The sequence below is a fragment of the Panicum virgatum genome, chromosome 7K, assembly GCF_016808335.1.
Source record: "Panicum virgatum strain AP13 chromosome 7K, P.virgatum_v5, whole genome shotgun sequence".
Lineage (NCBI taxonomy): Eukaryota > Viridiplantae > Streptophyta > Magnoliopsida > Poales > Poaceae > Panicum > Panicum virgatum.
The window spans coordinates 18,805,916-18,820,915 of NC_053142.1; positions in this window are offsets into that span (position 1 = coordinate 18,805,916).

The following is a 15,000-nucleotide window of genomic DNA, read 5'->3' on the forward strand; positions in this document are numbered from 1 at the left end:
GGCCAGTTTTTTAGTCTGGTCACGTGAGGTATCGGAAACCCAGTCCTCTCATCACCTCCGGAGGCCGAATTCGCCCGTTCTTGACTCGTTTTCTCCGCATTGAGCCTGATTTCATGTTTTTGGGCCGTTTTGGGACGTTTCCACTTCTTTGCCATGTTGACATGCCGAATGGCTGTTTGGCCTATGTTTTGCCTCCCGTGACCTATAACACACGTTTCTCAACTATTTTCATCCTACCATGGTTCGTTTGCACCCGAATGGACATAGTTCCATGTACGGGTGCCATGTACAACATTTCCGACCGAAATGAACCGTTTCCATTCCATTGTGGGCCGTTTCCATTTTTTGTCCAAGGTTACATACTGAATGGTCGTTTAGCCTATGTTTTCGCCTCCCATGACCTATAGCCCATGTTTTCGTCTATTTTCGGCCTAGCATGGTTCGTTTCCACCCGGATGGACATAGTTCCATGTGCGGGTGCCATGTACAACATTTCGGACCGAAATGAACCGTTTCCATCCCGTTGTGGGCCATTTCCATTTTTTGGCCAGGGTTACATACCGAATGGTCGTTCGACCTAGGTTTTTGCCTCCCATGACCTATAGCACACGTTTTTCGTCTGTTTTCACCGCAACATGGTCCGTTTGAACCCGGATGAACATGGAACCATGTGTGGCTGCCATGTACAACCATTTTCCACTGAAACCAACCATTTTTATTCCCTTTTAGGTAAATTTCACTCTATGAACCAGGGTTATAAGCCTTCTTGCCTTCCAACCAATTCCCATGACCAATACCACACGTATATCAGCCGTTCTCATCCCGACTTTGTCTGCTTGGGTCTAGCGTACAACCTTTCCATCTGGGTAGAGTATGGTTCATACCCGGACACTTTGTACAATCATGTCCACCGAAATTAGTCCGGGGATGTTTGGTTCCTTGGTGTCTTATTCATCTTTGTGGCTACTCAATGACTTGGTCCTTGCTGTCTTTTCATCATTGCTGTTACTAGGATGTCCATGTGAAATAGTACCCTTAAATTTGGGTATGGCCTCTTTTGAGGTTATTGTAGCCGTCGTGGCCAGTACGTTCTTACTCATATTCATACTCATCGTACTATCATAGTACTTCATGTTTTTCCTTGTACTCCACTTCCCTCCTATTCGGTATATTTGCTCGCAATATCTTTGACAAGCATCACTACTAGAAAACGGGCCATCAGTCCAGGCCAAAAGTACCAGCTGCTGTTGCAACCGGTACCGATGGTTCCAATGCGTCAGCATAGGAACTGGTTTGAACCACCACCCGGTACCAAATGAAGGCGGCGCTATAGGCACCGTTGATGGTAATAACCGGTTCCTATGGTGATGAAACGTGGCAGCTGCCAGGAGCTCTGGCCTAAGGCACCGGTTGGTGCCTTGCCCGGTGCTATTGAACAAAATTTAGCACCGGTTCATTGAAACCAACCAGTGCCTTTGGCCCGAGCCTATAAATACCCGGTGCTATTGAACAAAATTTAGCACCGGTTCTTCTAGTTCACCTAGTCAAAGAGATTGGTATTCTCGGTCCTGTTTTCCTTCATAATATGTTCCCTTTTGAATGATACTTTGCAGTCCTAAAGAAATATGTTCGTAATCGGGCTCGTCCAGAAGGAAGCATTGCGAAGGGTTACGTCACAGAGGAGGTCATTGAGTTTTGTGTTGACTATGTGGAAGAACTCTGCCTAATTGGGATTCCAGTATCACGTCATGAGGGGCGGCTGATTGGAAATGGCACACTTGGAAGAAAATCAGTAAATGCCATAGATCATGCCACGTTGAGCAAAGCACATCTCACAGTTCTGCAATAATCAGCCTTGGTGGCTCTATACAAGGAGGAGCACATGCAAATTGTGCAAAGCATATACCCTTTGAAGTCTGAGACATGGATTACAAAACATCATAACGATACATTCGCCACCTGGTTGCAGAAGGAAGTCATGGCTAACGATCAAATTCATGAGCAGCTAGGTTGGCTGGCCAGGGGTCCAGCAAATTCAATCTTGATGTACCAAGGATATGAAATTAATGGTTACACATTTTATACAAGAGCCCAAGATAACAAGAGCACCAATCAAAATAGTGGTATCCGTATAGATGCCACCGACTCTAGTGGCCAAACGAACTCATATTTTGGTTATATTGAAGAGATCTGGTAACTCGACTAGGGGCCGTTGAAAATACCTCTATTTCGTTGTCAATGGGTTAAACTCACAGGAAAAGGTGTCGATATCGATGAGTACGGAATGACAACGGTAGACCTCAAAGAGCTTGGCTATCGAGACGAACCATTCATCCTAGCTAAAGATGTCACTCAAGTTTTCTATGTGCAGGACATGTCTAGCAAACCGAGAAAGGACAAGTCCAGGAATAAATCAAGATTTGTAGGTGCCGGAGATGAGCCAAAGCGCCATATTGTTCTGGCAGGAAAAAGGAAAATTGTGGGAGTCGACGATGTCACAGATGAAGAAGAATACAATAAGGTTGAAGATATGACTCCGTTCGCAGTGGAGGTTGAAACAATTATTCTTTTAGCCGAAGAGGAGGCTCCGTACGCACATCATGATCATAATGAAGGGATGATTGTAAAGCAAACCATCGTTAATATTCCCTTAGTTGAATGATTATGTCTTGTAATATTTTCTGTGAACATTATTGTAACACCCGGTTTATAAAAGGACATAAACCGAGCAATCATATATGTGCCAGGATCAAGTCACACGTATATACAACAGAATGAACAATATATCATAGCACATATCACGTAAAACATATAATAAAGCGAGTATGAATATTATTTATTACAATAATTACAAAATGTCTGATACAGAGTATGCAGAAGCGTAAAACATATACGATAACTCTCGTCGGAAGCTGAGCAGGGCGCCACAGGGACGTCGACTGGGAGACGAATGCCTAGAAGTCCTCGTACTCCTGGTAGCTCCGGGTGAACTCCCTCACGTCAGCAGGAACTGAGCAGCAGTAGAGTATCCCCAAATAGGACAAGAGGAAAAAGAGTAGAGTAGGCAAGAGTGAGTACACAACTTGTACTCAACAAGTATAACACAAACTATGAGGCTCTAAGGTTGGCTGACTCAACTGCATTAGCTTTTAATCTTGGCAAAATTTTAATAAAGCTATTTACTACAAGTAGATGAATTACCATAACCCAGTTACATAGTAATTAATCAGAATTAATTATGAACTACTGAGAACTAAACCAAACCAAACCACCCGAGGAAACCCTCCTAACCAAAGGAAGATAACCCCACTAATCAAAAGGAGGATCTGGGCCACTCATGACCGTGAGCACGGCAACTATACCAGTTTTACACTCTGTAGAGGTTGCACATCTTTACCCACAAGTCGTGAGCAACACTAGTTGTTCATCACACTTCCTTAGGTGAGATGGCTAGCAAGCACACTACGAGGCCGTTACAAAGAATCTCGTTGGTAAGGCGCAACCGCGAAGAGTTAGATCGGCGATGATGGGGCCCACCTCCGTGGGTAAAAGCACAGGAGCGCAGCCCCAAGCACAGACCAAGCTGGAGGAGCAGGGACCATTGAAGCTTACCACCCTTTGCCCCGCAGGTAAGTTACTCCAAACCAAAAATACCTAATTAGTAAGCCAAGATCGTCCCATTCCAGTCTTGTGGTAGCGCTGTTGTCCCAGGTTGTCGCTCTATGAACCGGTCCTTATGGAGAGTGGCCAACCAAGCACTAAGCATCGTGCTGGCCCCCTTAAACCATATTTCTAACAAAAACCAATTTTAACGAGACGTGAGCCCCTCAAACGGGCCACTCTCATAATTAAGTTGCATATACCATTAATCAAATTAATTAAAAGGGACCAAGTGTGTTATAGCGCAGCACCTAGCACAGCTAACCAAAATGCAACCCAAGGGATATATAAAGGATAATAAAGTGGCTAGGAGAGTCCTTATAGGCATACAGTATTAAAATGTAGTATGAAAATGTATTTAGAGTGATAGGTGTTGTTCATGTTATACTTGCCTTCCTCAAACTGCTCCTGCTGCTGCTCAAACTGATCTGAAGATGACTGCTCCGGGTACTGGTACTGGGGCTCCTCAGATGGATCAACGTCTACTCACGAACACATGGCCAAAGACAATACACAACATAAACATACATGCAAACAAAACTATGCTAGAACTATTCTACGCATTACAACGATCGCGTGGACATAAAGAACGCCTAAAACGGAGTAAAACGCGAAAACTAGGCCTAAAACAAGTTCTAGGGGCTTAATAGTAAGAAAAATAGAGTTTCTGGGGGTTTTCAGCAAAAACCCGGGACCTATACGTAATTAAAGGGTAGATCTAGGGTCTAACTCACAAAATAGCAGGGCTTGGACCGCAGGTACTATTTTTGGAAAGGTCAGGGGTCCAAACGCTAAAACCTGGGCTTAACTGGAATTATTTTTTAATTGTCTAGGACTGTGGGTTTATTTTAGTAAAAAGAAGGGGGCTTTCTGTAAAACAGCCGACGCTGACCGCACCTGGGTTCCTTTGACTTCAGCTAACTGGACCTAGACCGTGGGATGCAGATTGGACGGCTCAGACCGCGGGCGAGAGCGAGGAGCGCGACGCGGGCCGAGCAACGGTAACGGGCCGAGCAGCCGGGAAAAAAAGCGTGCGCGTGCTGGGCTGCGGGGGCGTACCCACTCAGAAATTGGGGCGCCGACGCATGGGCCGGCACTCAACGGAAGGGGGCCTCATGCCGTTGGTCTGCGGGCCCAGGCCGAGTAGGAGGGCGAGATGTGACTGGTTAGTGGGGCCGGGTGGTTTGACTGGGTTCATGATGACGCGGGTCACCGGCGTCGACTCACGGCGGCGAGCTCACCGGGATTTGGCAAAACCGGTAGCTTAGGGCTCTACTGAGCATGGTTTTCCGTGATTCGGCACCAGCGGAACACGTATAATGCACCGGATTCGTGTGCGTTGGCTAGCCGCGGCCGGAGCAAGGTCTTGGCAGCACATTGACGTCGGGCTCGCCGGAGCCAACGTTCCCGCTGTGCCAAAGTACGATCCTTAACACCGAACGTACAGGAAGCAAGATGATAACGTGGGAAAGTTCACCAGAGACTCGGTTCGGGTAGGGAAATGGCGCAGGGAGGTTGTCGTCGAGGTCCCGCGGCGGAGATGGGGTGGAGCTCGCGAAGGAGGGTGCTGCGGGGGTCCTCAGGGCTTCTAGTCTCCACAGGGTGGTCCGCAGGCAAGTAGTGAATGAGGACTGGGGATTAGGGGCACCCAACGTTCATCAGCGGTGAGAAATCATGGCGGCGGCCGAGCTCACCTGAGATGGTGGCCGCGGGGTCGTTCCTGGGCCCGAGGCTCGGCTCCGGCGGCACGACGGGGCGTGGCGTGTTAGGGTTTGGGGCGGCGGCTGCGGATGAGAGGAGGGCGTAGGGGTTCCGCGGGCGTTTAAAGAGGGGATTCTGGGGATCTCGGCGTGCGGGCCTGAGGGAGGGGATCCCCGGCCGTTTCGCCGGTGATCTCGGATGCGGTGTGGCGCTGAAGGGAGAAAGGGAGGGGATGGGAGGCCGCTGACGAGCGGGCCCAGACTGTCAGTGGCGGGGGCGGGGAAGCTACGCGCAGCGCGGCTGGGCCAGCGCGGAGCCGGGCTGCGAGGCGAGTTGGGCCGGAGCGTGGAGAGCGGGGGCGCGCGCTGGGCTTCGGCGCATGGGGGAAAGCTGGGCCGAGCTGGTGGAGCAGGCCACGGGGTGAGGGAGAAGGAGGGGAAGGGCTAGGCCGCTTCGGTTTGATGGGCTAAAGAGAGAAAAGGGGAACTGGGCCGAGGTTGGTTTGTTGAGCTGGGTTGGGTTGACTTTGGTAGTTTGGGCTGGTTTCCCTTCTCTTCTCTTTCCCCTCTTTTCTATTTTCCAACCACACTCAAACTATTTGAATTCAAATTTGAATTTGAATTTAACCCTAGCACTCAAACAAATAAAACAATGCACCAGCATGAATTCAACAACAAGTTAGCCCTAAAATAAGTTTTAAATACTTTATGAAGTAAAAAAATAAATTATAAATGCTAGGCTAAGCAAATTAAATCCTAGAAAATTAAATAAACCAATTAAATTTATTATTAATTACTGAAATTTGAATTAGGGTGTTACAAATCCTACCCCCTTACAGGAATCTCGTCCCGAGATTCTGGGCTGGCTAGCAAAAGGGATCAGGATAGGTCTTCGTCAACTCATCTTCTCGGTGTGGTCACTCCATTGCATTTTGCACGTCTTGATCTTCTTGTCCCGAGTAACTCTCTCAGACGTCTCCAAAATCTTCACCGGATGTTTGGTGTAGTTCAGATCTCCTGCACATCCAACCCTTCCAACGGTGCTTATTCTTCTGGCACTCTCAAGCACTTCTTCAACTCAGATATGCATAACTCTTCTGCCTCGTCTGAGAGATTCTCAAATTCTTCTGTAGTATCTGTAGACCAGGGTGTCACAATTATTAGATTTCTTATGCAATGAATTGATTTATTGGACAATTAAATGATTTATTATGCAATTATTTGATTTATTATGATTTATTATGCAATCAAAATGTTTAGTTATGCACCTAAATGATTTATCATGTAGTAATTAGAATTATTGTGCATTTAAATGATTTATTATACAATTATTCAATTTATTATGCAATTAAAATAATTAGTTATGCACCTAAATGATTTATCATGTAGTAATTAGAATTATTGTGCATTTAAATGATTTATTATGCAATTATTTGATTTATTATGCAATTAAAATAATTAGTTATGCACCTAAATGAATTATCATGTAGTAATTAGAATTATTGTGCATTTAAATGATTTATTAAGCAATTATTTGATTTATTATGCAATTAAAATAATTAGTTATGCACCTAAATGATTTATTATGTAGTAATTAAGAGAAAGCCTTAGGTACGGGTTAGAATTGTCAACCGGTACCTAAGGCAGGCAATTCGAAAAAAAGGGGTTAGGCGTGGGTTTGAACCGTGGCCGCGGCGCACAAATTACACAGAGTTACCATTGAGCTATCGAGGGATTTCAGATCTCGTCCCGCCAGAAATCTACAAAAGTAAATTTCAAAGACCCTAAGGCACCGGTTTTCGTTCCCCACCCGGTGCCAAAGGGGAATTTCAGTTCCCGCCCGTTGGGCAACTAAGGCACCGGTTGGGAGGTCACCCGGTACCTAAGCTTTCCTTAAGCACCGGTTGGATACCCAACCGGTACCTAAGGCTGCCTCAGGTACCGGGTGACTTTATCACCCGGTGCCAAAGGCTTCCACCATATAAGCGTCGTGCCTCCACTCCCTGCCGCCCTCGGATCCGCCGCCCCACGTCGACGCTCCTCGCTCTGCAGCTTTGCGCCACCGAGCACCGCTCCCGTGCGCTGCCGCAATCAATCCGCCGCCCCGCCGTGCCTCTTCGCCGCTCGTTCGTCACTGGAGCTAGGTGAGGTAGTGAGGAAGCCCGGCCCATACCACATTTCCGCTCTCTCTCTCTCTGTCGCTCTATCTCGCCGGCGATTCCTCACCGAAGCCACGGCTCCACCCCCTTGCCGCCGAGCGGCCACCTCCGGCCACCGCCGCACCTCCTAGACCCCTAGCCGCATTCCCCGTCGCCCCCTCTCCGTCCCTGGCCTAACCCCGCCACGAATCGAGCCCCGGAGCACCGTTTTCGGTGTACTCCGGCGGTCCGCCGCCGCCTCTACTCGCCGCCGGGGCAAAGCGCCACCCGCCCGAGCCGCCGGCTCCGCCTAGCGCCAAGCCGCGCCGTCGCTAGAGCCGCTAGCCAAGCCACCGTCCGCCTGAGCCATCGCCCGAGCAGAGCCGAGCCGCAGCTGAGCCAGCAGCCGCGTCTCAAGCCGCCCCCACCCTATTTCAGCCATTAGATCGAGATCCAACGGATCGGATCTGTTAGATCCGAGCCAAACCAGAGTCACCCCGTCGCTTTTGCTAAAGAGACCCTGAGTTTCTTCAAAATTAACCCGCAGTCCTTCCTAGTTCAAAAGAAATTCCAGAGAGGCCCTTTCTAGATTTTTCTTGCAAATAAGTCCCTAGAATCTTGTTTTAGCCATGTCTTTCACATTTTGACTCCGATTTTAGCGATTCTTGCGCTCACGCGATCCTTGCATCGTGCTCTACATCTTTTTCAACTTTTCCAATCAATCTTTGTGACGTGCCTCTATTATTATTCTTATGTATAGTGTACAATGTTTTCATTATATATAGTGTATAATTTAGTTATAGAATTTAGTTATTAGAGAGACTTTATTTAATCATGTATTTAAATAGAGAGGGAATAATGCTTATATTTATGTATTTATCATGTATTTCTGTAACTCATGTATTTATCATGTAACTCGTGTATTTCTGTAACTCATGCATGTATTTATGTATTATGAATTCTTCATTCTTAATTATGAAATCAAACACGACGCTCTCTCCTTCTTAACGAATTCTTAACGGCGATCGGTCTCTTGCTAACTCTCGTTGTCTCCTTGTCCCTGATGCTCTCTCGCTGTCTCCCCACCGACGCTCTCTCGCTGTCTCCTCACTAATGCTCGGTCTCTCGCTCACACACACACGCGCGCACACACACACACTGACTCACACACACTCACACTGACTCACACACACACTAACTCTCTCTCTTTCTCTGTCCCACTAACACACAAACACACACACTGACTCACACACACACTCACTAACTCTCTCTCTCTCTTTCTCTGTCCCACTAACACACAAACACACACACACACACTCTCTCTCTCTCTCTCTCTCTCTCCCTCTAACATACATACACTCTCTCTCACACACACACTCTCTCTCTCTTTCAAACACGCATATTCCTTCAAAGAATAGAATTCTCCTGCTTCATTTAAGGATGGACACATACTCTAACACATTTTTACAGTTTCAGTTAAGGATGGACCCCTTCAGTGATGACGAGGTCGCCAAGCAATACATGTTGGATGCAATAAACGAAGATACGAGGGCCAACACCACCCAGCCAATCGCTGAAGAAGATGCTCGGATAGCTAATTCGTTCCTGAATATGTCTGGAGATGCCGATGAAGAAGATGATGACTTTGTGCCGCCGCCCAATCAACACCAGCATGTTCCAGTACGAATCTTAAAACTATATGCATGGTGACCTCAGTAGATTAGTTTTGCGATTAACATATCTTTTCTATAATTTAGTCGACCTCCGCATCGACTTCGTTGAGCCAGTCAAATAGGAGACGTCGGCCAACCAAGAAAATGGAGGGAAGACAGGTCGTCACAGAAGTGGACGTAGAGGGCTGTCCAAGTGCTCCAGAGGCTGCTAGCACAAAATTTGTCAACCAATGTGGGGTTATTGTTCGGGCAAGAATTCCGATCACCGCAAGACTATGGAAAACGAGCAAACCCGAAGAACAGCAACACGCCGTGCCTGCACATCAGAAGGAAATGCTATGGGCAGAACTCAAAGATATGTTCACTCTTCCTGAAGGAGTTGACCAAGAACTTGTGAAGAAACGTGCCTTGAAAAAGTTGGCCCTTGCCTTTGCAACTTTCAAGAAGAAGTTGTACATCAATTACATCAAGAAGGATAAGGAGCTAAACTAGGACGATCTTCCTCAGGTTAAACCATACTTGGAGGAGTTCAAACAATACAAACTATCAGAGGAAGCCCAAGAAAAATCTGAACAGGCCAAGGTGAATGCAGCAAATAAGAAGTACAACCACTACCTTGGGGCTGCCAGGAACAAGAAGTCAATAAAAAAATGGCAGAAGATGGAGCAGGACCTTATGGATAGAGGCATTAGGCCGACGACTTGGGATTGGCCGGATAGATCCAAGTGGTGGTTATTTGCTAATGGCGTGACACTAAACCAGTTGGATGGAAATTTGGTCGTGCCCGGGCATATGCAAGAAGTGTCCCGCGATCTAGTCGCTGCAATAGATGAGACCCAACAACGAACATTCCAGCCTCAAAGGGAGAATGATGAGCTGACAAGGGCATTAAAGAATCCAGAACACCCTAGACGAGCCCGCGGCATCGGCGTGGTCCCATGGAATGTTGCTTGGGCCAGAGATTCCTCTTACAAGACTCACCGAAAGAGCAAAGCCGAACAGGAAGAGAAACTTCGTGCCATGCAAGAAGAGATGACAAGGAAGGTTGCGTCCTTGGAATCTCAGATGGATGCTAGGGTCAATAAGGCAGTGCAGCTAGCTCTGAGCCAAAGGGGCACTGCTGGGTCGCACCAGGATGTTGTGATAAGCCCGGTCTCTCAACGACGCAGCAGCTGTGCATCCACAGCGGCGCCCGACGTACAAGCGGAACAGCAACCCCAGATTGAGCCAATGGCGGTAGATGACCAGAGGTATCCAGTGGACGATGTCACCATGCCGACACCGTGCGAGCTTCATGTGCGAGCAAGAAATATATCCATTCATGTCGCATACGGGACAGCCCTGCCCCTGAATCCTTCTACTACAATTCATGGAAGGCCGATACCCCCTGGCTACACCTCCGTCACAGTTGAGCAGATAGTTGGAAATAATGAGGATGTTGAGCTCGACTTCGTTGGAGGGGATGTAGAGAAGACATTGGGAGATGCACTGCACGGGGTCTTTCTATGGCGCAAGGCCGACATCAAACTTACTGCAAGCACAACGGCTCCCGTGCAGACCAATCGCCCATCTCCGCGGTCTCCCTCACCGCCGTCCCCACAACCACCTCCTTCACCACCGTCTCCGCCGGCGCAAAGGGCCACGAGTACTCCAACTCGGACTATGATCGTACTCTGACAAAAGCACACAAGGTGAGAAATCTGAAGAAAAAATGTGGCAAGACCATTCCTCAGCTTGGCACACAACAAAAAGGACTCGAGCCCCTCTGGGTGCCAGGGTTGCCACTCCTACACCCGATGGACGTACAACTCTAGGCGGACCTACAGGCCGCGATATTTCTTTCTGAAACTGGATTAACGCTAGAGGAGGCAACGGGGCAAGTGGAGGCGGAAATCCCTGTCGCTCCCGTTCTTACTCCATTCCAGCATGGAAAACCTTTTGTCACTGAGGAAGAGGAGAAAAGTCTAGGCACATAGATGTTCAATTTGCATAGATGGCACCTGCGAATGTCGAATGACCAAGGGAAAATGTTTGGAGTCAAGTATCGTGACCATGATTTCTTCCGCAGTGAGGAGGACTTCTGGGTGTACTTCGAAAATTTATATCACATTTACCATCGACAAGCCCTCGACGCCTTTATCATCACCATTTCGGTTTTGTAAGTATCACTTACCTCTACATTAATACTTTTTGTTAACAAGAACATAATTATATGTGTGCATTACAAAATTTCTATTGTATCATTTAGACAGGAGACCCAAAGAAGCCGAAAACATGGATGGCACCATCAGATCGGCTTCATGTCTCCTTTGCTAGTCAACCAGAAAGTGCTCAACGAAAATTACAAGGAAACATGCCAAAACATGTACGATTTGTTGACTAGGCAAAATTACAAATCATATATATTCATACCATACAACTTTGGGTAAGCCTTGGTCGACTCAATCCTCTGTTATATTACTAAATAAATACTAAGTCGTCTAATGTATGTATGTATATATCCTATCTATATCCGTAGTTATCATTGGATTTTACTCATACTTTCCGTAGAGACCGGCAATCTTATAGTCTTTGACTCAATGAGAAATCCAAAGTCCGCAATCCAACATATCCCTGACCCCTTGAACAGGTAAGTTCAGTTTGCACAATCAAATCTTTTTTCTGTTAATAACAATTCCTGAATATCAAACTTAACTTTGAGCGCAGGGTTTGGAAAAAATTTGTGAAAAATAACAAAGGACGTGGTCAATGGAGGCCCGAACTGAACGTTAACATGGATTATCCGGTATGTTGATTCATAAAGATTTGTCTAGTTAAGTATATAATCCCAAATTGTTCTAAATTGAGTAATTTATTTGTTTCTCCTTAAGTGTGCGAGACAACAAGGAACTGATTGGTGAGGGTACTACGTATGTGACTACTTGCACATCATGACTCCATGTGGGAAGGCTACTAATGAAGACACGAGAGTACGTCTAAACCGTTCACTAGTATATTTTCATAATTGTAGTAACACACATGATGTTAATCCTTTTTTTCTAAATGATAGATGTCTCAAATGGGGGATGAATGTTACTCTACTGATCAGATCAACGCCGTGTGTGAGCAGCTCGTCGGATTCATTTTGAACGAGATCTTGGATCCTAGAGGCAAGTTCTACCACGACGGTCACTTCCAAAGAGGACTTCCATCGACCTCCTGAGAGGACCAGTAGTTGGACTACAAACATGACTTGTACATTTGTAAATATTTTTAAACATTATGTCTTGATGTTTGTAAATTTGTAAATATATTAGTTCATCTAATTAGCTTAATTATATGCTCGCATTTCACTTTTAGTTAGTTTCAAATATTCTTTGAAAACGAACACGAACGACCAATGAACGTATAGTAATGTAGAGCTTGAGTGTGTTTAGCAATTATAAAAGAATAAACAGTAATAAATATAACAAACAAAATTGTATTTGGGAAAAAAGGGAAAAGGTCATTGGTACCGGTTGGAAAGACCAACCGGTACCAAAGGGGCTGCCACCTTGCGTCAGCGTGGCAGCCTCTTTGGTACCGGTTGGTGTTTCCAACCGGTACCAATGGAAGCCTAAGGCACCGGTTGAAAAACCCGGTGTCTTAAGGCGAGGCCATTGGTCGCGGTTGCGGGGCACCGGTTGGGAAACCGGTTCCTTTGGCCCTTCTCAGCCTGTGCTGAAGGCCCGTTTTCTAGTAGTGCATGGTGCATCTAAGCCTGAAGTTTTGAATGGTCCTTGAGGGGGAGGGATGAATCCTTGCTCGCATCATCTTTGACGAGCATCATCCTTTCGAGCTTGAACTTTCGAATGGGGGTGGAGGGGGGAGGGACGAATCAATGCGACGCGGGGCTGGATCTCAGTGGATCTTGGCAGCAAGGCCACTCTGCCACTTACAATGCCCCGTCGCGTATTTAAGTCGTCTGCAAAGGATTCAGCCTGCTACCCGTGAGGAAGGGAGCTTCGAGGCAGCCTGCCACGGCACATCGGCCGGGCAGACTGAGCCAATGGCACGGGACCTTGGGGCGCGAACGCCCTAATGTGGGTCGGGGCAAGTGGCGGGCACAGGCGCCGGTTGCTAGCTTCGATTCTGACATAGAGGTGTTCAGTCATAATCCGACACACGGTAGCTTCGCGCCACTGGCTCTTCAGGCTCAGATGCGCCATGCTTGTCAAAGATATTGCGAGCAAATATACCGAATAGGAGGGAAGTGGAGTACAAGGAAAAACATGAAGTACTATGATAGTACAATGAGTACGAATATGAGTAAGAACGTACTGGCCACGACGGCTACAATAACATCAAAAGAGGCCATACCCAAATTTAAGGGTACTATATCACATGGACATCCTAGTAGCAGCAATGATGAACAAGACAGCAAGGACCAAGTCATTGAGTAGCCACAAAGATGAATAAGACACTAAGGAACCAAACATCCCCGGACTAATTTCAGTGGACATGATTGTACAAGGTGTCCAGGTATGAACCATACTCTATCCAGAAGGAAAGGTTGTACGCTAGACCCAAGCAGACAAAGTCGGGATGAGAACGGCTGATATGCGTGTGGTATTGGTCATGGGAATTGGTTGGAAGGCAAGAAGGTTTGTAACCCTGGTTCATAGAGTGAAATTTACCTTAAAGGGAATAAAAATGGTTGGTTTCAGTGGAAAATGGTTGTACATGGTAGCCACACATGGTTCCATGTTCATCCGGGTTCAAACGGACCATGTTGCGGTGAAAACAGACGAAAAACGTGTGTTATAGGTCATGGGAGGCGAACACCTAGGCCAAACGACCATTCGGTATGTAACCCTGGCCAAAAAATGGAAATGGCCCACAACGGGATGGAAACAGTTCATTTCGGTCCGAAATGTTGTACATGGCACCCGCACATGGAACTATGTTCATCCGGGTGGAAAGAAACCATTCTAGGGTGAAAATAGACGAAAAACGTGGGCTATAGGTCATGGGAGGCGAAAACATAGGCCGAACGACCATTCGGTATGTAACCCTAGACAAAAAATGGTAACGGCCCACAACGGAATGGAAACGGTTCATTTCGGTCGGAAATGTTGTACATGGCACCCGCACATGGAACTATGTCCATTCGGGTGCAAACGAACCATGGTAGGATGAAAATAGTTGAGAAACGTGTGCTATAGGTCACGGGAGGCAAAACATAGGTCAAATGGCCATTCGGCATGTCAACATGGCAAAGAAGTGGAAACAGCCCGAAAACATGAAATCAGGCTCAATGCGGAGAAAACGAGTCAAGGACGGGCGAATTCGGCCTCCGGAGGTGATGGGAGGTGTGGGTTTCCGATACCTCACGTGACCAGACTCAAAAACTGGCCAGTTTTTTAGCCCAGACATGTTATCTCGCCCTATCTGGGTCGGAAGGCTGAAAAGTTCCCAGAACTTCTGGGTCGGAGAATGCACCCCGGCTATAGTAGGGGGGAGCCGATGCGGTGAACGGGTACTTGGGAAACAATGTCCGGCCATGTGTTTCGGGTTGTATCGGGTGCTCCAAGCTGTACCCTCCTAACCTCGCTGTGGTTGGCGACGGCTGGCCACACCGCAGTTTTCGGCCAGGCTAAACTTCGGTTGGCCGTTGTGGGCTTCGTGTTCCTGGGGATTCCGACATACGGTCATGTGGCTTTGAACTCATTTCTCAAGTTCGGGCAAGGGGGGCTCGTAGATTGGTCTCGGCGATGGCCTGCTCTCGTTTCCTGCGTTCGGCCTTGGGGATTCCGATGCTTCGGTCATATGTCTTTGAACTCATTTCCCAAGACTTGGAGCACTGCACCA